The following is a 23,280-nucleotide window of genomic DNA, read 5'->3' on the forward strand; positions in this document are numbered from 1 at the left end:
CAGCAGCCTAATCTATCCTGCCAGAAACCAGTAGTCACCTGTAGTTGTACCGTACCTAAACACCAACTCTCTCCAAATTGTGCAGCAACAGCCTAGTCAAGGAAAGAGATCGGAGAAAGCCAATCGTCGGCTCCACAGCCAACCAACATTTTTAGAATTCTGTATGGCGCACTAGGATTGGGTTAGTTTTCCTCAATTTCTCCAACCACAGGTCACGGTGCATACTAGCAGTACCGCACACTTCCGGGTGGCTCGCAGAATATGTTCAGGCGTGGGATTGGTCGCTATGTAACCCGGAAGTGTTACATTTATAGACAAATGACATCCGTGATAGATCGGCTGTGGACGTCGGTCGGGCATGAGGCTGAATTTACTGCTGACCCGTGTAAGTAAAGGGCAGGTGGTAACCGTAAACGCGCATGATAGTAAAACACCTCGTCTGACTGGTAGCTCTTACAGATATTAGGTTTGATGCCACGCGAGCTCTCAATCTATAGTTCATATATGTATCTCTTTTGAGACTGATGAATCTACATGTAATTTTTGTGTGTAAAGAACAGAGGTCTTTGACATTTTTCCAGCTGTGTTGGGTGGTTAGGAGCGGGAGCGTTCTTTCAAGCGAACGACGTCTATCTGCACTGATACGCTCTCCCTTCATTCGTAGCCTCACAGCCACGATTCAGGAAGCCTGAAACGTCCTTACATAGTAAAAACAAAAATAGTTGATAGACATGTTAAGAAGTATTTTTAATTCAAGGATATCATCTGAGTGGCGGCTAGATCTGCCGACTTCAGAAATCCGGAGTAAGTCTCTGTTCTCTGCCTTGGCTTAACATTCAGTGGGGCAAATCGATCAATCCGCGCTAGTGTCGTTCTCTTGCTATAAGAAAGCTTCAAAACCAGGATGTGCTAAAAGTGGGCGAGCCAAGGTTCTGGTTATGCTCTAAGAGCCTGTGCTCTAGCCAAGTCCTACGGGATAGTTGGCATCTAAATAATGCAGCAAACAGAACGTCAAAATGTGATAATCATATGCAATTTAAAATATGTATTTCTTCAAGATTCAGAAGCGTTTCACCGTAATACATCCGATTATTTTTGTGCAGGGCACTCCCTGAACTCATTTATTGGAAGCTGCCTTCTGATAAAGAAAAAGGAGGCTTTGTAAAACATTTGCCTAGGATCAGACAGTTTGGTGAACCAGGGAAGTCCGTATTGGTTCATTGTTTTCTAGTTTAACATTATGCAATTCACCCACTAAATGAAAACCTTCGTCTCTCCCTTTTAATTCCAAAGGTTTATGCTTTGTTTTTAATTCTTGATGCATGATGGTAGACCATGAGTGACAAGCAGAAGTGACAATGAATCTCGGGTCGTTTTGTTATTTTATTGATATTATGTAATGAACTCACTTTATATTATACCTTCTACGCATTGACTGCTCTGCACAACATGTTGTTTATTAGTGCAAATTTTCCATTCAAAACACTTATGCTTGTACACTTCTTGGTATTTTTCACTTCAGACTTTAATGGACTTGAATGTCTTAGTAAAGTAGTTTTAAAGACTACAGATTTTGATTCACTATTCGATTACTTAAAGACCAGGTTTTATTATTCCCCTATTGAGTATGTGTCACTCTCTGAAGATGTAGCTTCTGGGCAAGTGTCCAAACTATATTACCATCCAAGATTCACTTAAAGACACTATCAAAAAGAATTCATTGACTTAAATACATATTTGTATTAAACACTGTGAAATGTATACCATATCAATCAATGTCCAACTACATAGCTTCATGTGGTAAGAGTATCATATGTTCCGCTCGAGGTGCTTTTGGGCATTATTCAGAAGACCACAATTTTAAATACCAGACAATGGAGAGTCTTTAAGAGTTATGGTCCTTTGAACTGTCGGACAGTTTGTATTGCTGTTTTGAGTAGAAAGGCTGATCCGTTTGGAAGCCCCCTGTAATAACTATGTGGAGTTGCTGATCAACTTTTTGCTGCATATCCCCATTTTTTTGTATTCAACGGTTTACAATAGGGCAGACACGCTCGAGGGGGCCTGGAACAAAGGCTAGGATTTTTTTATCCGCTCTGTTCAGGAACTGTACGAGGCTAGCAATTGTTTCAGGATAAGCTTCGTTCAAGAGAAATTTAACAGCTGCCAATATTGACCTTTTTTGATTAATAGAAGGCATTGAAATCTTTAATTAAGGGGTGTCGTAGCCCACCCCAGGGCTGAACATTTCAGCAGAAAGGGAAGTGGGTCACGCAGCACCTCTCTTTGCACCATTAATGGCCCCAAGAAACCCATCCCCATGGGCCGACTCACAAACAGTGTCCTGCGAAGATCACCCCCGGGACACAGTAGTTTCTTTGCCCATACCTATGCAGACAGGTAAACGTTTGTTTGCTCCTACCTGGCGGGAGCATTTTTGAAACGCCTGCCAAACAGGAGCAAACATAGCTTGCTCTCTGCTGGAGGGAGCTTTAAGAATGCTCCCACCAGATGGGAGCAGACTTTTGATTGGTTTCCCTCCCTGCACTTTTTTTCCCAGTGCCATTTTAAGGTGTAGAGGTTGGCTGAGCGGCCACTCTCCCCTTAAAAAAAACAACAAAAAAAACACATAGATGCTCCACCTGTTTATCCCTGCCCCTTCCATGTTAGTAGTATGCAACAATGTTCCAGCCATTTTCCAGGCTGATGGACAGTGTTTTGTTTAAAATTGTACGTTTTAAAAAACTATCCGAAATCTTTGATGGGGGTGACTGCATTGTTAATTATTGGTGTGCAATCTGTTCTGTAGTAACTGTCTAAGATGAGTGGGTTCTTAAGTGTTGTCTACTGGTCTGAGTGCAGAGTCCACGGTTCTTCATTGTAATTGCTGCTGAGTATGCAAAGGTGCCAAATCGCCTACAAGCTCTGTTAGCGTAGCCCCACCCCTTCCACTTTAATAGTATGACATAGTGCTGGAACTGGGTGGGGTAGCCTCAGAGCTGGCTGCATGCCAGGCCCTGTTGCCAACCCACTGCTGTGCATGGCCAAAGGCTGTACGAGGTTAGATGCATGTGGGGGTGGGGGGTTTGCCCATGAGCTATGTGAGGTTGGCTGTATGTATATTAATAAAATATTACTTTGTTTAAAAACCTTAAAACTTCACTGAAAACATAGTTAGTTGTGGTATAAAGATCTGTTTTTGATTTTAGGATAAAACCCATAATATTTCACTGAAAAACCAAACCGAAGGTTAAAGTAACATTAGATTCGGTGAATGTCAGTGACAACATTAACGTTATGAACTAAAAAAAAAAAAACTGCTCGGTATGGTCATGTATATTTAAGTAAAATAGGGGGGCCATTTTGAAAAGGCTAAAGCGTAATAAAGTATGAAGCCTAAAGAACCCAAAATACAAAAGTGGAGTGGTGCATCTGTTGTCAATCCTTAAAGTGTCTAACATTTGCGATGCATTGCAACTCTTATAATGTGCTACTCGATGACAGAACTTATCATAAGTTCCATTAGGAGTGGCATACTACCATTTAAAAGAATGCGTACGTCCAATAATGGACCTTGCAACAAAGAATCGATCATAAGATCAAAGTTGCGTGCCATTTGAAAGAACAAAATCACGTGCCAGTTAAAGTTGCCCAGATCTACATCTAAATTCCGAAGCCTGTGTGTGTGAAGGCATCACAAGTATACAGGGCTAGCACAACCACACATTCGCAAAATTAAGGGATTAAAGGTTGCAAAAAAGTAATTACCAATGGCACTACTCTGAACCAGAAAAAGTAACACATACCAGAGATCTGGCATATAAACTATGATTATAGTGTCGCCTTTGTATGCCATTCCTCATGTTGATTTAGACCCATATTCACTGTAGAACTGGATCCATCGGTTCACTGTTATTGTGAGCAAGCAATCCACATCACATCCTACGCCGTAAGCATTTTACCATTTACAGGACGAACCATTTCATTGCATTGGAAGTATGCAACGTTTACATAGTATTCAACAAGTGGAGCATTCAGCACTTTGCAACAAATCAGTGATTGATGTTGGATAATCCGCTTTCTCACTCCTTTAGTAGTTTTCCCAATGTAGTACATTGCATATGGGCACTAAATACAGTATATTACATTTTTAGGGCTCGGACTCCTCCCCAGTGAAACTGGGAGGAGTTTCGAGAACTAATGTTAAAGGAGAAAAAAAAGAAGTATCTCCTAGGGCCTTGGTGAGAGGAATTCCACACATTCCTTAGCGTTTTCTGTCATCTGGTCAGTGATTCGTCTTCCCTGTGCTGTGTATGTAGTAGCCTTGAAGTGATAGGCTGTAAGTAATTTACGCGTGCCCGATGTGGCATTTTGTGTGCGAGAACGAGCACGGCAGAGTGATTAATCTTAGTTACGAGCTGTCAGAGTGCCCGTGTAATGCAAGCCAGATGATGCGAACGCGTTCACAGCGGTGAGCGCGTTCAATGTTAAATGACGAGAGGCAGCAGGCGAGGCTCACAGAAGATGACTCATACATGCTCGTCCACACTGTAGTTCTTGTGTTTCCTGAAGAGTCTCATTTCCAAAGGGCGCCATTTCCTTCTTTTCCTCGCACGCTGGCTGCACTGCACTATTTTTGTCTTGTTTAAACGCTGTTAATAGTGCATCCTACTTGGTCTCACCCCAGCTGGCTTCTCGTCACGGGTGCAAATACTGTATTGATAACAATATAAGAGGTAATCAATACAGTGATTCTTAAATTCCCAAGAGGTGAATTTCAGATAATTAGCTCGCCTGTTCATCATGGCTCTGACCTTTGGAAATAAACCTGCAACAGTCGTTGTCCTTGGTTTTCAAAAGCAAAATCACACGCGAGGCAGGGTCACTCGTAATGATTGGGGAACATCGACCACTTTTGCGGTCTGATAAGCCGGTGAAATGTTTTAGTTAATTCAGTAGGGAAGAGGCTGAACACAGCTCAATAGTGCTGAATGAGTCCATTAAAAGCCACGCAGGCAAAATTTGAGCCGGTAAACATTCCCTTCTGGTGGGTTTCCGTGCTATTAGAACATTCCCATCTGAACTGCTTTGTCAGGACATCTTGAGAGCTTCTGTACTTCTACCCCCGCCCATCACAATCCTGGCGCTTTTTCAATATGCCGTCTGAATACCTGTTCCATTGATGGTCCTATAGAATTCAGATGCCAACCAATCAGCTCCTCAGAATACCTGTCCCATTGACGAAGCTCAGTAGAAATACTTCCTAACACAGGAGCGATCATGGAATAGCCACTAACTAAGGAGGGAACATCCGAGATCCTCTGAACCTACCTGTCTGGGTGGTCATCACTCGAGCTTTGCATCGCAACAGCGCTGTTGACAACTACATATTGTGCTCGACATTCTTGTGCCGGGGACTATAATAGTCACAATTTGTATGTAAGTAAATCTAAGCATCAAAGTTACAATGTCAGCTAATTCGTCTGCTAGAATTCCTATGCCAGGAACTTGCCCATCACTGTTCCTGTTCTGGCACCCTGACCCTTGGAATTTCAAGGCAAGTTATATAAGTGGCGACCCGTCTCAGCTTTGTGAGCCTACAATAGCCAGGCATGTATAGTTCCAGTTATTGGTCACCATGGAATTAAAAAGTTTGTGATTGCGTCGAAACACGATAGGCAAAGTTAGCTCTGCAGCCATCCTCACTCAGGGGGGCACGGCACCTTGTTGGAATGTCAGTGCTCAAGTTGGATGGTCATGTCTTGTTCTCGTCTGGCCACTGACAAGTGCACGTGTTTTCTTTGAGGATGGGCATGTTCTCTGTAGAGAAATGGTCAGAATGTAGAGTGGGTTCCTATCGACTCTGCAGCGCAGTGTGGTGCATTAACGCTCCGGCTCTCTGCCCGCGGCACCCTTCGCAATCCTAGTGCCTTAACACTGTTAGTGCAAAATGTTTCAGCCCCTGCATGCTGGGCTTCGATGGTATGTCAGCAACGAGAGATGATGCCATGAACCATATGGAAATTCCTTAATGGGCTTCCTGGCAATGGAATAGTGTTAAGGAGTGTCGAAGCTTTCATTCTCAAAATGGCTTGTGAAAAATTAGAACAGGGTATTTAGCTGCTGAGGGAAATACTGGGCGCACAGCTCATTGGTAAATCGCAGTAGCTATGTTGAAGCAAAGGTGCAAATGGGTTAGAGGTAAGACCCTAGACCTCTCAAAGTAGTGTCAAAAAAGCACAACGTGAACAATCCAAACAGGACCCACTGCACACTTCTAATGAAAGTTAGAGCAAATCGGATGTCACATTGGACATTAAAGTTCGTTTTTATCAGAGGACATAAAAGTTTGTTTTCAGCATTCAAAAAAAAAGGAACACCAATGTTCCGGCTCCTCTTTTATTCTTCAATAAGTGCCAGCCGACACGTGTTTCGTCGCCGGGAAACACCTTTTCCCGCGACTCATCAGGGCTGGGGAGGATACAAAATTACAGGATGGAGTACATGATGTTCAGAAGACAGCAATGATGCGTACTCATTTAATCATCCATGCGGTCGTGCCGTGTGGGTGAGAGATTATGGTCATGCAAATGGCAAGAGTGGCGGTTGCATGCTACACCCACCTACAGATCATTGTAAACGGATCCGAAAACTCGTGTATATGGAAGGTAGACGGACTGTGAATTTATAAGTGTTGAGTGAAAAACCAAAAGGTGGCTAATAGTGCATTCGCCAATGGACATGTGAAAACGGTGAGTGCAAGGTGCAGTGCACAAGCAAAATTTTACGGGATCAGTGCAATCTAAATAAAACGCACCGACCGGGGGTCAAGGACCCATCTATAATTTCAAAGGGTAGATGGTACGCATCCTACCTGTAGATGGTCTGTGTGGGACCAAAGGTCTGTAATGTCACAAAATGAAAGGAGACAGAGAACCATAAGATTGTGTACGTGTGTACTGTGACTTATTAAATAATAAATGCACACTCAGTAGTGGTTATGTACAAAACTCACCGCAGTGCCGGTGATAATTCCGTCCCGGCCCTGCTCGAGACCGGGTTCCTTTCAATAAAAAATTGGATTCTTGGAGTGAGAAGTCAGATTCCCCAATGAGTAATAAAGTAGCTAGAATAAATGAAATGCAACCGTTTAGGGTTGGCAGAAAGTAGGTAATGGGTACAAAAACCAACAAAATCTCTGCGAAAGGATTTCACCAATAATACATTATTTGAAGTTCCATAAGGCTCACCTTTGTTTCGTGGTGACACTTGTTAAAGTGGGGATCCAGTCGTTGATTCCGTCTAGACTACTAGTCCACATGTGTTGGATGCACACACTAGTGGTATCCTTATGCGTAACACCCTAAAGGATGAAGAAAAAGTCCACGTGACGAAACGGAAGTGGACAGATAAAAGATAAGGGCGGGGGAGAGGGGGAGAAAGGAAATAATTTGTAATTAAACCTTTGCCCAGTAATTAAACAAAATTAAAGATCTAAATGCCGATTCAAGCACATGGGCTGAAAGTTAGATCAACTTTTATGAAGGTCAATTAAGGGAGACTATATTAGGACCGAACGACAAAACGCGATCCCCCAATGTAATCGATCCTATGCAGGACTGTGGATCTTAGACGGGTCTACCTGTCTTGCTTGGGGGATCTCGAATGTACGGTGACCGGGGAGTAACCTGTTGTGTGTAACACGGTTAACTTTTCTATTCCCGCCCTAGTGGAAGAACGGTAAATACAGAATTCTTACCCGAAGTGCGGGATGCGGCGCCGGCAGAGTTAGAATGCTCAATGGCAGTTCCGGGTCCAGTCACGTGATCTGACGACCCGGAAGCGTATTAAGTACTAAGGCGTGAAGCCACCCGGATATGAGTGACTAGAGCGTCAACTTGTCCTCGGTAAATTGAAGTTGGATGCAAAAAAGCGAACAGGTTTAAAATGGCTAGTATGTCCACTCGTAATGTGGATTATACTATCAAGTGGTTGTGACATCCTGCGCTAGATAGCCACCAGTAGAGAGGGGAGCATGCAATAAGTAAAATAATAGAAAATTGAATATATAAAGCGCAGTGAATGTGCAAAACCCGGTGTTGCATACACTAATGTGGAGTGTCTGTCATGCAACATAACACAAAGGCTTGTTAACAATTTCATTAGATCACGTTTTGGTATACATAAACGGTAGACGTGCAAACTTATTTTTCTTTCTCAAGCAGTTTGACAAAATTAATGGAGCCATAAGAAGAAGATTCTGTCAGCGTTCGCAGTTGAGTAAAATCCTAAACTATGTACAATCATATATCTGGTTATAGTTTGACAGTAATTCATCAGTGGACAGATCCAAAATCCCATAAGGCAATTAGAAATCATATACAGCTGATAGTGACCGAGCCTCGGATAGCCTCTATTGCGGAGGAGTCCGAAACTCAGTGACCTCACGTACATTACATAGAGAGTTCATAAATTGCGTTGTGTGGGATCAAATCAGAATCACAGAACCTGTAAATAAGATGAAAGAACACAAGTTCATGTAGCAATGACAATACACAGGACATTATATATAATAATTGCTGTTTGTCTTAGTTCATGGGATTAATCACCAAGGAAATATTGCATCTCTTGGTCGAAATTTAATCCCTGATCAACCGATCGAAGACGAAGAATCCAAGTGGCCTCCTGTCGTCTAAGTTTGAGTTCTCTGTTGCCCCCTCTAACCCCTGAAGGGACAGTGTCAATTCCAAAGAAGGACACTTGTTTGTCGACACTCTGGTCACAGCATGCGGCCGCATGCAAAGCCACTGGGTATCTGGGGTCCTGTTTGTGGATAGCCCTAATGTGTTCCGCTATCCTCTCTTTCAGTGGGCGGATGGTGCTGCCTACATACATCTTCTTGCAGACACACTCAATAATGTAGACTACAAAACGTGTAGTGCAATTAATGTTGTCTTTGATGGTGTATCTATTACCTCTCGTGTCATAGAATTCTTTCGTTTTGTGCTTAGCCCAACGGCACATGGAGCAAAAGCCACATTTGAAAAAACCTGAATTCCTGGTTGTGAGCCAGTTAGATGTGGTTGGCCTGGGAGTAGTAGGACTAAGTCTGGTTCTCAGAGTCCTCCCTCTTCTGTATGTAATGTGTGGATTCTCTCCTATGTACTCTTGGATACTCTTGTCGCCTCTTAGAATTTTCCAATGTTTGGTGAGGCTCTTGCGCAGCAGTCTGTTATGGCTATTAAATTCAGTAATTAATCGAATTCTATTGGGGCTCGTTTCAGTGACTATATGCTTCTTCTTGAGTGTCTCTGCTCTGGTGATTTTCTTAACACGGGTGGTGGCCCTGTCAATGAGTTCATCAGAATAACCTCTTTTTCTGAAACGTGTTTGCATTTCTCTCAAATTCTGTTCAAATTCTATATCATTGCTACAATTCCTTCGTGCTCTCAAAAATTCCCCATATGGGATGGTGCTAATTTGGTGAGGAGGATGGGCACTCTGTGCATGTAAGATCGCGTTACAGGCAGTGCTTTTTCTGTACAGTCTGCTGTTAATCATGTTATCGGCAATATAAATTTCTAGGTCAAGGAATTCAACTTTTGACGTGCTGGAACTAATGGTGAAACTCATATCCCAAGTGTTATTGTTCAAATGTTTGTGGAAATCCATTAGAAGCTGTTGTGAGCCAGACCAGATCAAGAAACAATCGTCTATGTACCTCCCCCAGAAAACTATGGAATCAACAAAAGTCGCACCCTTGATGCCCCAGATGAGGTCTTTCTCGAGGGCGCCCATGAATAGATTCGCAAAGGAGGGCGAGAATTTAGAGCCCATGGCTACGCCTTTAATCTGTTTGTACCATGAATTATTGAACATAAATACATTGTTTTTCAGAATGAGTTCCATCATAGTTGCCAGCATATTGGTATGCTGCCACATGGTGGCAGGTCTGTTGTGCAGTGCCTTAGTAACTGTTTCTAAACCAAGTTCTGGTTGGATGCTGGTGTAAAGTGCCACCACATCCAATGTTGCAAGAATGTTGCCTGGTTGCCACTGTAGATCAGAGAGTAGGCTTAGAATATGTTTGGTGTCTTGAATATAAGACGGAAGGTTGCGTACAAGGGGTCCCAAAAATAGATCAACATACTCTGCTAGTTTCTCAGTAGGTCCCCCTATACCAGATACGATGGGCCTCCCAGGAGGGAAAGGCAGATCTTTGTGTATCTTTGGTAAAGTGTATAAATAGGGGAAAGTAGGTTTAAAGACTTTTAGATAAAGAAATTCGTCTTCATTAAGTAGCCCCTCCTCTTTCCATTGGAGAAGGTGTCTATTAATTACCGTTGTGAGGGAAGCCATAGGGTTATGATCAAGTAGTTCATAGCATGTGTTGTCATTAAGTTGCCCAAGTATCTCATCTTGATAATCTTTCTTGTCCATTACCACAATGTTCCCCCCTTTGTCCGCCTCTCTGATAACGATGTCTTGGTCTTTGGTTAAGGTATTCAGAGCGGCACGTTCCCCTGACGTTACTGAGTGTGCATTTATTATTTAATAAGTCACAGTACACACGTACACAATCTTATGGTTCTCTGTCTCCTTTCATTTTGTGACATTACAGACCTTTGGTCCCACACAGACCATCTACAGGTAGGATGCGTACCATCTACCCTTTGAAATTATAGATGGGTCCTTGACCCCCGGTCGGTGCGTTTTATTTAGATTGCACTGATCCCGTAAAATTTTGCTTGTGCACTGCACCTTGCACTCACCGTTTTCACATGTCCATTGGCGAATGCACTATTAGCCACCTTTTGTTTTTTCACTCAACACTTATAAATTCACAGTCCGTCTACCTTCCATATACACGAGTTTTCGGATCCGTTTACAATGATCTGTAGGTGGGTGTAGCATGCAACCGCCACTCTTGCCATTTGCATGACCATAATCTCTCACCCACACGGCACGACCGCATGGATGATTAAATGAGTACGCATCATTGCTGTCTTCTGAACATCATGTACTCCATCCTGTAATTTTGTATCCTCCCCAGCCCTGATGAGTCGCGGGAAAAGGTGTTTCCCGGCGACGAAACACGTGTCGGCTGGCACTTATTGAAGAATAAAAGAGGAGCCGGAACATTGGTGTCCCTTTTTTTTGAATGCTGAAAACGAACTTTTATGTCCTCTGATAAAAACGAACTTTAATGTCCAATGTGACATCCGATTTGCTCTAACTTTCATTAGAAGTGTGCAGTGGGTCCTGTTTGGATTGTTCACGTTGTGTTTTTTTGACACTACTTTGAGAGGTCTAGGGTCTTACCTCTAACCCATTTGCACCTTTGCTTCAACATAGCTACTGCGATTTACCAATGAGCTGTGCGCCCAGTATTTCCCTCAGCAGCTAAATACCCTGTTCTAATTTTTCACATCTTTGTTGGGAGGGGGGCGGCCGCCACGCAGTCACCTTACACACTACTAGGGACAGGGACTTCCAATCCCTTATCATGAACAGAGACAAAGCAGCAGAGGAACTCTTTGACAACCTGGCCTAGGGGATGTCAACACACAGAGCTGCCACGAGCGGCACACCTAGTGTCACTAAACCAGAAGGTCTCAGAGACAAGTTTGTCAAATTGGAGAAATTAAAAAAACAGGAGAATTCAAGATGGTGGGATGGCACCACCTTGAAACAATATGTCAGACTTAGACGTATACCAAGGGGTCTAAGGGCACAAATCTTTCCTATTTATGACGACCTAGATGGTGATCTCATAGTTAAATGGGAAGATTCCCTCACCAATAACTCCTACACCCTCATGGACATTTTAATTGAGAGTTCTGACCGCAAGGTTAAGAAACTCCAAGCTGAAATTGCCACTCTTGAACAGGAGATTAAGGACTTGAACCGTCCTGAATCCACAGTAAAGAATTACACCACATTGGATGAAATTCTACTGAAACACCAAAATGAGATTAAGAACCGCAAAGCAAGACAGTTAAAGAGAGACGAGGCTGATTATGCAGAAGGCAGAATCTTTACGTATGACAGGAAGTATGATTTCATGATCAAGAAATCTACATTAAAAGGTAAAGACAAACGGGTAGAGGTAGAGGCAGGTTCTGCCTCTTCAAGTAATACATCACTCAGTACCATCAGTGTCAGCGAAGATGACTCTAATAGAACTGATAGCGAAAGTACACCTTTTTTATGCGAGATACAACGGATCAGGAAAGGCAATCGTTTACAAAATCCAAAACCCGTAGGGGCAGAAGGGGGAAGCGTAGACGAATACAGGAGGAAACTCAAGTCTGGGAACAACCCGAAATAGTGGAAAATGAGGGAGGGGATGTTCAAGTGATTAATTTATCTTCCAAACCTTTATCTCCTACCTCCATCTCCCTTCTGAGCAAAGGTTTAAACTTTAACCCATACGCTTACACTGACATTTGTAAACTCAAAATTGATCTGTTTAAGTTTGTGCGGAATTTAAAACTCAAACATTTTTCCAATAGAAATCTGTCTAATAAACAATCCAAGAACATTCCTACTGATTTTGACCCTAGTGCTTTAACGATTAATGATATGCATGCCACTCAGCTTTTACTCTCCTTAACTGATGATGAACACACTCCCTATGACATGGAGAGATTACTTGAAGAACTGAACATTGAGTCCGATTACAGCATTGCTAGTGGACTTAAGTCCAAATCCAAATGGATCCCAACTTTGCCAGGGGGGAATGCCATAGACAACTTTCATAAAAGAGTTCTAGAAGACTTAGACAAAATGGACAAAGCAAGAAACCATCATACCTTTAGATTCAGAGACAATTTAACATCAGGGGAACGTGCCGCTCTGAATACCTTAACCAAAGACCAAGACATCGTTATCAGAGAGGCGGACAAAGGGGGGAACATTGTGGTAATGGACAAGAAAGATTATCAAGATGAGATACTTGGGCAACTTAATGACAACACATGCTATGAACTACTTGATCATAACCCTATGGCTTCCCTCACAACGGTAATTAATAGACACCTTCTCCAATGGAAAGAGGAGGGGCTACTTAATGAAGACGAATTTCTTTATCTAAAAGTCTTTAAACCTACTTTCCCCTATTTATACACTTTACCAAAGATACACAAAGATCTGCCTTTCCCTCCTGGGAGGCCCATCGTATCTGGTATAGGGGGACCTACTGAGAAACTAGCAGAGTATGTTGATCTATTTTTGGGACCCCTTGTACGCAACCTTCCGTCTTATATTCAAGACACCAAACATATTCTAAGCCTACTCTCTGATCTACAGTGGCAACCAGGCAACATTCTTGCAACATTGGATGTGGTGGCACTTTACACCAGCATCCAACCAGAACTTGGTTTAGAAACAGTTACTAAGGCACTGCACAACAGACCTGCCACCATGTGGCAGCATACCAATATGCTGGCAACTATGATGGAACTCCTCCTGAAAAACAATGTATTTATGTTCAATAATTCATGGTACAAACAGATTAAAGGCGTAGCCATGGGCTCTAAATTCTCGCCCTCCTTTGCGAATCTATTCATGGGCGCCCTCGAGAAAGACCTCATCTGGGGCATCAAGGGTGCGACTTTTGTTGATTCCATAGTTTTCTGGGGGAGGTACATAGACGATTGTTTCTTGATCTGGTCTGGCTCACAACAGCTTCTAATGGATTTCCACAAACATTTGAACAATAACACTTGGGATATGAGTTTCACCATTAGTTCCAGCACGTCAAAAGTTGAATTCCTTGACCTAGAAATTTATATTGCCGATAACATGATTAACAGCAGACTGTACAGAAAAAGCACTGCCTGTAACGCGATCTTACATGCACAGAGTGCCCATCCTCCTCACCAAATTAGCACCATCCCATATGGGGAATTTTTGAGAGCACGAAGGAATTGTAGCAATGATATAGAATTTGAACAGAATTTGAGAGAAATGCAAACACGTTTCAGAAAAAGAGGTTATTCTGATGAACTCATTGACAGGGCCACCACCCGTGTTAAGAAAATCACCAGAGCAGAGACACTCAAGAAGAAGCATATAGTCACTGAAACGAGCCCCAATAGAATTCGATTAATTACTGAATTTAATAGCCATAACAGACTGCTGCGCAAGAGCCTCACCAAACATTGGAAAATTCTAAGAGGCGACAAGAGTATCCAAGAGTACATAGGGGAGAATCCACACATTACATACAGAAGAGGGAGGACTCTGAGAACCAGACTTAGTCCTACTACTCCCAGGCCAACCACATCTAACTGGCTCACAACCAGGAATTCAGGTTTTTTCAAATGTGGCTTTTGCTCCATGTGCCGTTGGGCTAAGCACAAAACGAAAGAATTCTATGACACGAGAGGTAATAGATACACCATCAAAGACAACATTAATTGCACTACACGTTTTGTAGTCTACATTATTGAGTGTGTCTGCAAGAAGATGTATGTAGGCAGCACCATCCGCCCACTGAAAGAGAGGATAGCGGAACACATTAGGGCTATCCACAAACAGGACCCCAGATACCCAGTGGCTTTGCATGCGGCCGCATGCTGTGACCAGAGTGTCGACAAACAAGTGTCCTTCTTTGGAATTGACACTGTCCCTTCAGGGGTTAGAGGGGGCAACAGAGAACTCAAACTTAGACGACAGGAGGCCACTTGGATTCTTCGTCTTCGATCGGTTGATCAGGGATTAAATTTCGACCAAGAGATGCAATATTTCCTTGGTGATTAATCCCATGAACTAAGACAAACAGCAATTATTATATATAATGTCCTGTGTATTGTCATTGCTACATGAACTTGTGTTCTTTCATCTTATTTACAGGTTCTGTGATTCTGATTTGATCCCACACAACGCAATTTATGAACTCTCTATGTAATGTACGTGAGGTCACTGAGTTTCGGACTCCTCCGCAATAGAGGCTATCCGAGGCTCGGTCACTATCAGCTGTATATGATTTCTAATTGCCTTATGGGATTTTGGATCTGTCCACTGATGAATTACTGTCAAACTATAACCAGATATATGATTGTACATAGTTTAGGATTTTACTCAACTGCGAACGCTGACAGAATCTTCTTCTTATGGCTCCATTAATTTTGTCAAACTGCTTGAGAAAGAAAAATAAGTTTGCACGTCTACCGTTTATGTATACCAAAACGTGATCTAATGAAATTGTTAACAAGCCTTTGTGTTATGTTGCATGACAGACACTCCACATTAGTGTATGCAACACCGGGTTTTGCACATTCACTGCGCTTTATATATTCAATTTTCTATTATTTTACTTATTGCATGCTCCCCTCTCTACTGGTGGCTATCTAGCGCAGGATGTCACAACCACTTGATAGTATAATCCACATTACGAGTGGACATACTAGCCATTTTAAACCTGTTCGCTTTTTTGCATCCAACTTCAATTTACCGAGGACAAGTTGACGCTCTAGTCACTCATATCCGGGTGGCTTCACGCCTTAGTACTTAATACGCTTCCGGGTCGTCAGATCACGTGACTGGACCCGGAACTGCCATTGAGCATTCTAACTCTGCCGGCGCCGCATCCCGCACTTCGGGTAAGAATTCTGTATTTACCGTTCTTCCACTAGGGCGGGAATAGAAAAGTTAACCGTGTTACACACAACAGGTTACTCCCCGGTCACCGTACATTCGAGATCCCCCAAGCAAGACAGGTAGACCCGTCTAAGATCCACAGTCCTGCATAGGATCGATTACATTGGGGGATCGCGTTTTGTCGTTCGGTCCTAATATAGTCTCCCTTAATTGACCTTCATAAAAGTTGATCTAACTTTCAGCCCATGTGCTTGAATCGGCATTTAGATCTTTAATTTTGTTTAATTACTGGGCAAAGGTTTAATTACAAATTATTTCCTTTCTCCCCCTCTCCCCCGCCCTTATCTTTTATCTGTCCACTTCCGTTTCGTCACGTGGACTTTTTCTTCATCCTTTAGGGTGTTACGCATAAGGATACCACTAGTGTGTGCATCCAACACATGTGGACTAGTAGTCTAGACGGAATCAACGACTGGATCCCCACTTTAACAAGTGTCACCACGAAACAAAGGTGAGCCTTATGGAACTTCAAATAATGTATTATTGGTGAAATCCTTTCGCAGAGATTTTGTTGGTTTTTGTACCCATTACCTACTTTCTGCCAACCCTAAACGGTTGCATTTCATTTATTCTAGCTACTTTATTACTCATTGGGGAATCTGACTTCTCACTCCAAGAATCCAATTTTTTATTGAAAGGAACCCGGTCTCGAGCAGGGCCGGGACGGAATTATCACCGGCACTGCGGTGAGTTTTGTACATAACCACTACTGAGTGTGCATTTATTATTTAATAAGTCACAGTACACACGTACACAATCTTATGGTTCTCTGTCTCCTTTCATTTTGTGACATTACAGACCTTTGGTCCCACACAGACCATCTACAGGTAGGATGCGTACCATCTACCCTTTGAAATTATAGATGGGTCCTTGACCCCCGGTCGGTGCGTTTTATTTAGATTGCACTGATCCCGTAAAATTTTGCTTGTGCACTGCACCTTGCACTCACCGTTTTCACATGTCCATTGGCGAATGCACTATTAGCCACCTTTTGGTTTTTCACTCAACACTTATAAATTCACAGTCCGTCTACCTTCCATATACACGAGTTTTCGGATCCGTTTACAATGATCTGTAGGTGGGTGTAGCATGCAACCGCCACTCTTGCCATTTGCATGACCATAATCTCTCACCCACACGGCACGACCGCATGGATGATTAAATGAGTACGCATCATTGCTGTCTTCTGAACATCATGTACTCCATCCTGTAATTTTGTATCCTCCCCAGCCCTGATGAGTCGCGGGAAAAGGTGTTTCCCGGCGACGAAACACGTGTCGGCTGGCACTTATTGAAGAATAAAAGAGGAGCCGGAACATTGGTGTCCCTTTTTTTTGAATGCTGAAAACGAACTTTTATGTCCTCTGATAAAAACGAACTTTAATGTCCAATGTGACATCCGATTTGCTCTAACTTTCATTAGAAGTGTGCAGTGGGTCCTGTTTGGATTCTCAAAATGGCGACTTGGTACTTCATTCACCGAAGACATTCAGTAAAAAATAGAATTTAAGGACATTGAGAGTGGGGAGAACACTGGAAATGCTACACGTTGGTAGCAGACATCCAGAACTCGCTGCAGAAACAGGCATTGCATGAAGCCAACGTCTTTGGAAACCTTGGCAGTTTTACGATGTTGTGAATTTTTTATGCTTTTCCCTTATAAATATGGGACAATGTGTCTCAGAAGCTAAACTTGGAGAGGCAGTTGCTTAATGTGCTTTTGTGCATTAAAAAACAACTGCAAAGAAAAGCTCTGTGTACAATTTCCATCTTGGCTGTTTCGATCAGGTTGGAAATGATCTTGACCTGTGGCTCATATTTACACGGGCAAAGATGCAATTAAACTGAGGAACTTCTCCAACTTGAATGTCGGAATCCAGACACTTGGCAAAAGTAGCCTGTGTAAAAAAAAACCAAAACTTTTTCCATACCCTTAATTCTGACCCCTCCCAGTGCAGAGGAAACGCCGAAGCTGTGCTTCACAAATATTGACAAATTCAGGTTTGCCCCCACCCCTCTGCATGCATCTTAAAGTTTACGTATAGAATTTATTTAAAATAATGTAATGTTTTTTAAAGAAATACTTACATTGACTAAAAGTTATTCACATATTTTGTAATAACAATATTTGTTTTATTTATATATACTTCTTAACATGAAATAAAATATATTTATGTTTAAAAGAAGGTTTCTACGGAGAGTGTTGCCGTACAACTGTTTGTCCGTGTGAGTGCAGAGTAGTGAGTGCAGAGTAGTGAGTGCAGAGTAGTGAGTGCAGAGTAGTGAGTGCAGAGTAGTGAGTGCAGAGTAGTGAGTGCAGAGTAGTGAGTGCAGAGTAGTGAGTGCAGAGTAGTGAGTGCAGAGTAGTGAGTGCAGAGTAGTGAGTGCAGAGTAGTGAGTGCAGAGTAGTGAGTGCAGAGTAGTGAGTGCAGAGTAGTGAGTGCAGAGTAGTGAGTGCAGAGTAGTGAGTGCAGAGTAGTGAGTGCAGAGTAGTGAGTGCAGAGTAGTGAGTGCAGAGTAGTGAGTGCAGAGTAGTGAGTGCAGAGTAGTGAGTGCAGAGTAGTGAGTGCAGAGTAGTGAGTGCAGAGTAGTGAGTGCAGAGTAGTGAGTGCAGAGTAGTGAGTGCAGAGTAGTGAGTGCAGAGTAGTGAGTGCAGAGTAGTGAGTGCAGAGTAGTGAGTGCAGAGTAGTGAGTGCAGAGTAGTGAGTGCAGAGTAGTGAGTGCAGAGTAGTGAGTGCAGAGTAGTGAGTGCAGAGTAGTGAGTGCAGAGTAGTGAGTGCAGAGTAGTGAGGGCAGAGTAGTGAGTGCAGAGTAGTGAGGGCAGAGTAGTGAGGGCAGAGTAGTGAGGGCAGAGTAGTGAGGGCAGAGTAGTGAGGGCAGAGTAGTGAGGGCAGAGTAGTGAGGGCAGAGTAGTGAGGGCAGAGTAGTGAGGGCAGAGTAGTGAGGGCAGAGTAGTGAGGGCAGAGTAGTGAGGGCAGAGTAGTGAGGGCAGAGTAGTGAGGGCAGAGTAGTGAGGGCAGAGTAGTGAGGGCAGAGTAGTGAGTAGTGAGTGCAGAGTAGTGAGTAGTGAGTGCAGAGTAGTGAGTAGTGAGTGCAGAGTAGTGAGTAGTGAGTGCAGAGTAGTGAGTAGTGAGTGCAGAGTAGTGAGTAGTGAGTGCAGAGTAGTGAGTAGTGAGTGCAGAGTAGTGAGTGCAGAGTAGTGAGTGCAGAGTAGTGAGTGCAGAGTAGTGAGTAGAGTAGTGAGTAGAGTAGTGAGTAGAGTAGTGAGTAGAGTAGTGAGTAGAGTAGTGAGTAGAGTAGTGAGTAGAGTAGTGAGTAGTGAGTAGTGAGTAGAGTAGTGAGTAGAGTAGTGAGTAGAGTAGTGAGTAGAGTAGTGAGTAGAGTAGTGAGTAGAGTAGTGAGTAGTGAGTAGTGAGTAGTGAGTAGTGAGTAGTGAGTAGTGAGTAGTGAGTAGTGAGTAGTGAGTAGTGAGTAGTGAGTAGTGAGTAGTGAGTAGTGAGTAGTGAGTGCAGAGTAGTGAGTAGAGTAGTGAGTAGTGAGTGCAGAGTAGTGAGTAGAGTAGTGAGTAGTGAGTGCAGAGTAGTGAGTAGAGTAGTGAGTAGTGAGTAGAGTAGTGAGTAGAGTAGTGAGTAGTGAGTAGAGTAGTGAGTAGTGAGTGCAGAGTAGTGAGTAGTGAGTGTAGAGTAGTGAGTAGTGAGTGCAGAGTAGTGAGTAGAGTAGTGAGTAGTGAGTGCAGAGTAGTGAGTAGAGTAGTGAGTAGTGAGTGCAGAGTAGTGAGTAGAGTAGTGAGTAGAGTAGTGAGTAGAGTATTTGAATTTGAATTTGAAAGGATTTGTATAGCGCTCGTGCACCTGGCGGTTTCTTGGCGCTTACTGGCAACAGCTACTCAGCGGCGCGGGCCGAGGAGAGAGGAGAACATTCAGGATGAGAAGGCTTGGGTGAAGAGGAGAGTCTTGAGGTCTCTACGGAATTGGGGGTACTGGGTACAGGTTCTGAGGGCCAAAGGGAGAGAGTTCCAGAAGGCTGGACCTGTGGTAGCAAATTTTGAACCACCCCACTTCTTCCGTTTGAAGCGGGGAACCAGAAGGAGGTGGTGAAAAGAGGATCGAAGGTCTCGTGAGGGGGTGTAGGGTTGAATGGCCAAGTTAATGAAAGAAGGGGCAGAACCTGTCCGGGCTTTAAAAATGGTGCAACCGAGCTTGAATAAGACTCGTTGCCGGACCGGGAGCCAGTGCAGGGAAAAAAGAAGAGGGGTTACGTGGTGTGACTTAGAAAGGTTAAAAACCAGCCTAGCGGCCTGGTTTTGAACAAGCTGAAGACGTCTCATGAGGTAGTCGGGCATGCCATGAAAAAGAATATTGCCATAGTCTAGGCGAGATGTTATCATGGCTAGAAGAATTAGTTTGAGCGCGTCTGGGGCGAAAAATCGAGAGACTCTGCGGATAGTCCTGAGTGAAAGAAAAGCTGAGGAAACCACAGCAGCAACTTGAGAATGCAAAGAGAGTTCGTTGTTGATTTTGAATCCAAGGGTTTTAGCAGAGGATACAGGAGTGGGGGGGGAACCTAGTGAAGGGGGCCAGAAGGAGGGGGTCCAGGGACTGGAACAACCACCTGTCAACACCAACTCCGTTTTATCGGGGTTGAGCTTCAGGTGGTTGAAGTTCATCCAGTCCTGGATGAAGGTCATAGTGGACTGAACATTGGACATAGACTCCGGGGTAGAGGAGAGGGAAAAAATGAGCTGGAGATCGTCTGCGTAGTTATACACAGAGACCTCCCGCTGCTGTAAAGCAAAAATAAGGGGGGCAATGTAGAGGTTAAATAAAAGGGGAGATAGAGAAGAACCCTGGGGGACACCACAGTGAATGGGTTTGAGTTCCGCAGAGAACTCTCCCAGACGAACCGCTTGAGTCCGGCCGCTCAAAAAGGAGGATAACCATAGTAGGGCTGTTCCTCTGATTCCCGCCGCTTCGACACGTGAAAGTAAGATGGTATGATCCACCGTGTCGAATGCGGCGGAGAGGTCTAGAAGGATCAAGGCCTGGTGTTGATTGGTATCCATTCCTTGTCGGAGATTGTCCAAAACCGATGTTATCACCGACTCAGTTGAGTGGGCCGGGCGGAATCCGGCCTGTCTTGGGGCCAGCACACCATGGCTTTCCACGAACTCGCTCAGGGTTTTTGCCACATGCCGTTCTAATACCTTAGCCAGGTAAGGCAAAAGGGAGATCGGGCGGAAGTTAGCTGGATCGGAGGGATCCGCGCCGGTTTTTTTTAGGATCGGAACGATCACTGCCGATTTAAGTACCGGGGTAACAATGCCCTGAGCCAGCGAGCTGTTTAGAAGCACTAAAGGCGGAGAGGGGCAGTAAGTGAAAATCTGCTTTAAGATGAAGGCGGGGCAAGGGTCCCGTGGGGAGCCAGACTTGACCAGCGGGAGAATTGAAAGAAATGAGTCGGTCGAGAGGGGGGGGATTGAGTCCAGATGGGCAATAGCTGGAGGACGGCGGGGGGTCAATGAAGGTCTGGGATGGAGAAGAAATTTTATCTTTGATCTTATTGATTTTGTCCAGAAAAAAATGGTTAAGCGAGTCACATAATGTTTGAGAGGGTGATGGTTTAAGTGACGCTCTATCAGAGAAGGCAAGATCCTGGATGATAGAGAAAATTTCTCTTGGCCGATTCTCCGCGAGTTGGATTTTAGAGGAGAAGTAGTTTTTCTTTGTGTCAAGTATGGCTTTTTTGTATTGAGTGAGGAGTTCAGTATAATGGTTTTTAGCAGTAGGGCAGTAGTTCCGTCTCCATTGTCGTTCTGCTTGGCGGAGAGTGAGTTTTTTGATCTTTAGGTCGTCTGAGAACCAGCGGTTTGCATCTTTGGGGCGTTTGGTTGTGATGCGTTTTAGAGGAGCAATGGCATCGCACCCGACCCGGAGCCAGTTGGTAATAGCTTCTGCCTGCCCAGAGGAAGGCAACGCGGTCAGATCAGGGCTAGAGGAAGAGAGGAGATTTGATAGAGCTTTGATGTCGACCCGATTCCATGACCGCGCCCAGACATTCCTAGCAGAAGTGGGCTTGAGTGATGGAACAGGGGATAGGGAAAAGGTGATTAGTGAGTGATCTGACCATGAACATGGAGAGATCAAAAGGGAATTGACCGGGCAGTCGCGTTGCCAGATTTGGTCCAGGATATGTCCCAACCTATGTGTGGGGGTATTGACAACCGATGTAAAGTTGAGCGACAGAAGAGATTCTGAGAACTCCTTGGACGTGGCGCATTCCGCGGGGTCGGAAGGCCAGAAATTGAAATCTCCCAGGACCATGATGGAGGCATGGTTAACAACCAAGGTCGCCATTAGGTCTTGAAAGCTGGGGAGAAAAGTTAGGGGGGAAGACGGGGGTCTGTACACAAGGACACAAGTTAGCGGGGGGGTGAAAGAAAGAGAGCGAACCACTAGGCAGTCTGAGGTTCCCATGGAAGGGGAGACCAGAGGCTGAAAAGTGAGTTCCTTGCGGGCGATCAGAGCGACCCCTCCACCGGGCCTGCTAGAGGAGCGGTCTGCTCGAATAGCATAATAGGCCGGGGGGAGTATCGCTAACAGGGCGGGGAGGGAGCTATCCGAGAGCCAGGTCTCGGTAAGAAACAATAAATCTGGTTTATGGGAGTCAAGCAGAGTGAAAAGATCGAGCTGGTGTTTGACTGCCGATCTTGTATTTAGATATATAACAGTGATTGCTGTGGGGGAAGGGGCCTCGGGATGGGTGTTGGTATAGACTTGATTCTGCGTAGTTAGTAGTCCAAGAGTGGAGATGCGAGCTAATGTATCGGCCGGTAATGTCCACTTGCCCTGAAGGGTAGTGAGTTGCGCCTGAGAGTATTGGATGGGGCCAGCAAGGTGCATGGCCTCTGGTCTCGGTCGGTCGCGGACGGGCGCAGACGGGCTTTCCTTAGGCGCGCCTTCGGCGCGCAATCGTCGCGCCCGCTGCGCTCGTCCGCTGCGCTTCCTGGGGAGGCACATACTTGTAGAAAGGTGAGTAGGAGGGCGGTGGGCGTGGCCTCCCAGGGGGGCGTGGCCTGCCGGTGGTTCGAGGCGCTGGCGTTTTACACGCCGTTTAGAATTTGTCAAGGGCTCCGCTTGTCTAAATCAGCGGTTTCAGGTGAGTGCAGTCAAATTTTAAAACAAGTAAATAACACAGTTTAACAATTTTAAAAGTTGCTCTCTCCCGGCTAGTCGCCTCAGGAGCAGCGTGTTCACAGATGGGAGCGCTTGTGATCAGCGTCCCTCTTGTACTGTGGGCGGTGGGCGTGGCCTCCCAGGGGGGCGTGGCCTGCCGGTGGTTCGAGGCGCTGGCGTTTTACACGCCGTTTAGAATTTGTCAAGGGCTCCGCTTGTCTAAATCAGCGGTTTCAGGTGAGTGCAGTCAAATTTTAAAACAAGTAAATAACACAGTTTAACAATTTTAAAAGTTGCTCTCTCCTGGCTAGTCGCCTCAGGAGCAGCGTGTTCACAGATGGGAGCGCTTGTGATCAGCGTCCCTCTTGTACTGTGGGCGGTGGGCGTGGCCTCCCAGGGGGGCGTGGCCTGCCGGTGGTTCGAGGCGCTGGCGTTTTACACG

The 23,280-nt window shown here is 44.5% G+C and overlaps 1 protein-coding gene across 2 annotated transcripts in view; it reads left to right on the forward strand.

The window, feature by feature from the left end:
* The first annotated feature begins 237 nt into the window (after nucleotides 1-237).
* The window catches only part of BTBD10 (BTB domain containing 10), a 215,346-nt gene continuing 192,303 nt past the window's right edge, over nucleotides 238-23,280 (forward strand). The window contains exon 1 of one of the 2 annotated variants that reach the window (XM_078680908.1): nucleotides 238-385. The gene's annotated coding sequence lies outside the window, so the exon portion shown is untranslated. The remainder of the gene's footprint in view (nucleotides 386-23,280) is intronic. The other variant, XM_078680909.1, reaches the window with a different exon arrangement.

The sequence above is a fragment of the Lissotriton helveticus genome, chromosome 3_1 (assembly GCF_964261635.1).
Source record: "Lissotriton helveticus chromosome 3_1, aLisHel1.1, whole genome shotgun sequence".
NCBI classification, from domain to species: Eukaryota; Metazoa; Chordata; class Amphibia; order Caudata; family Salamandridae; genus Lissotriton; species Lissotriton helveticus.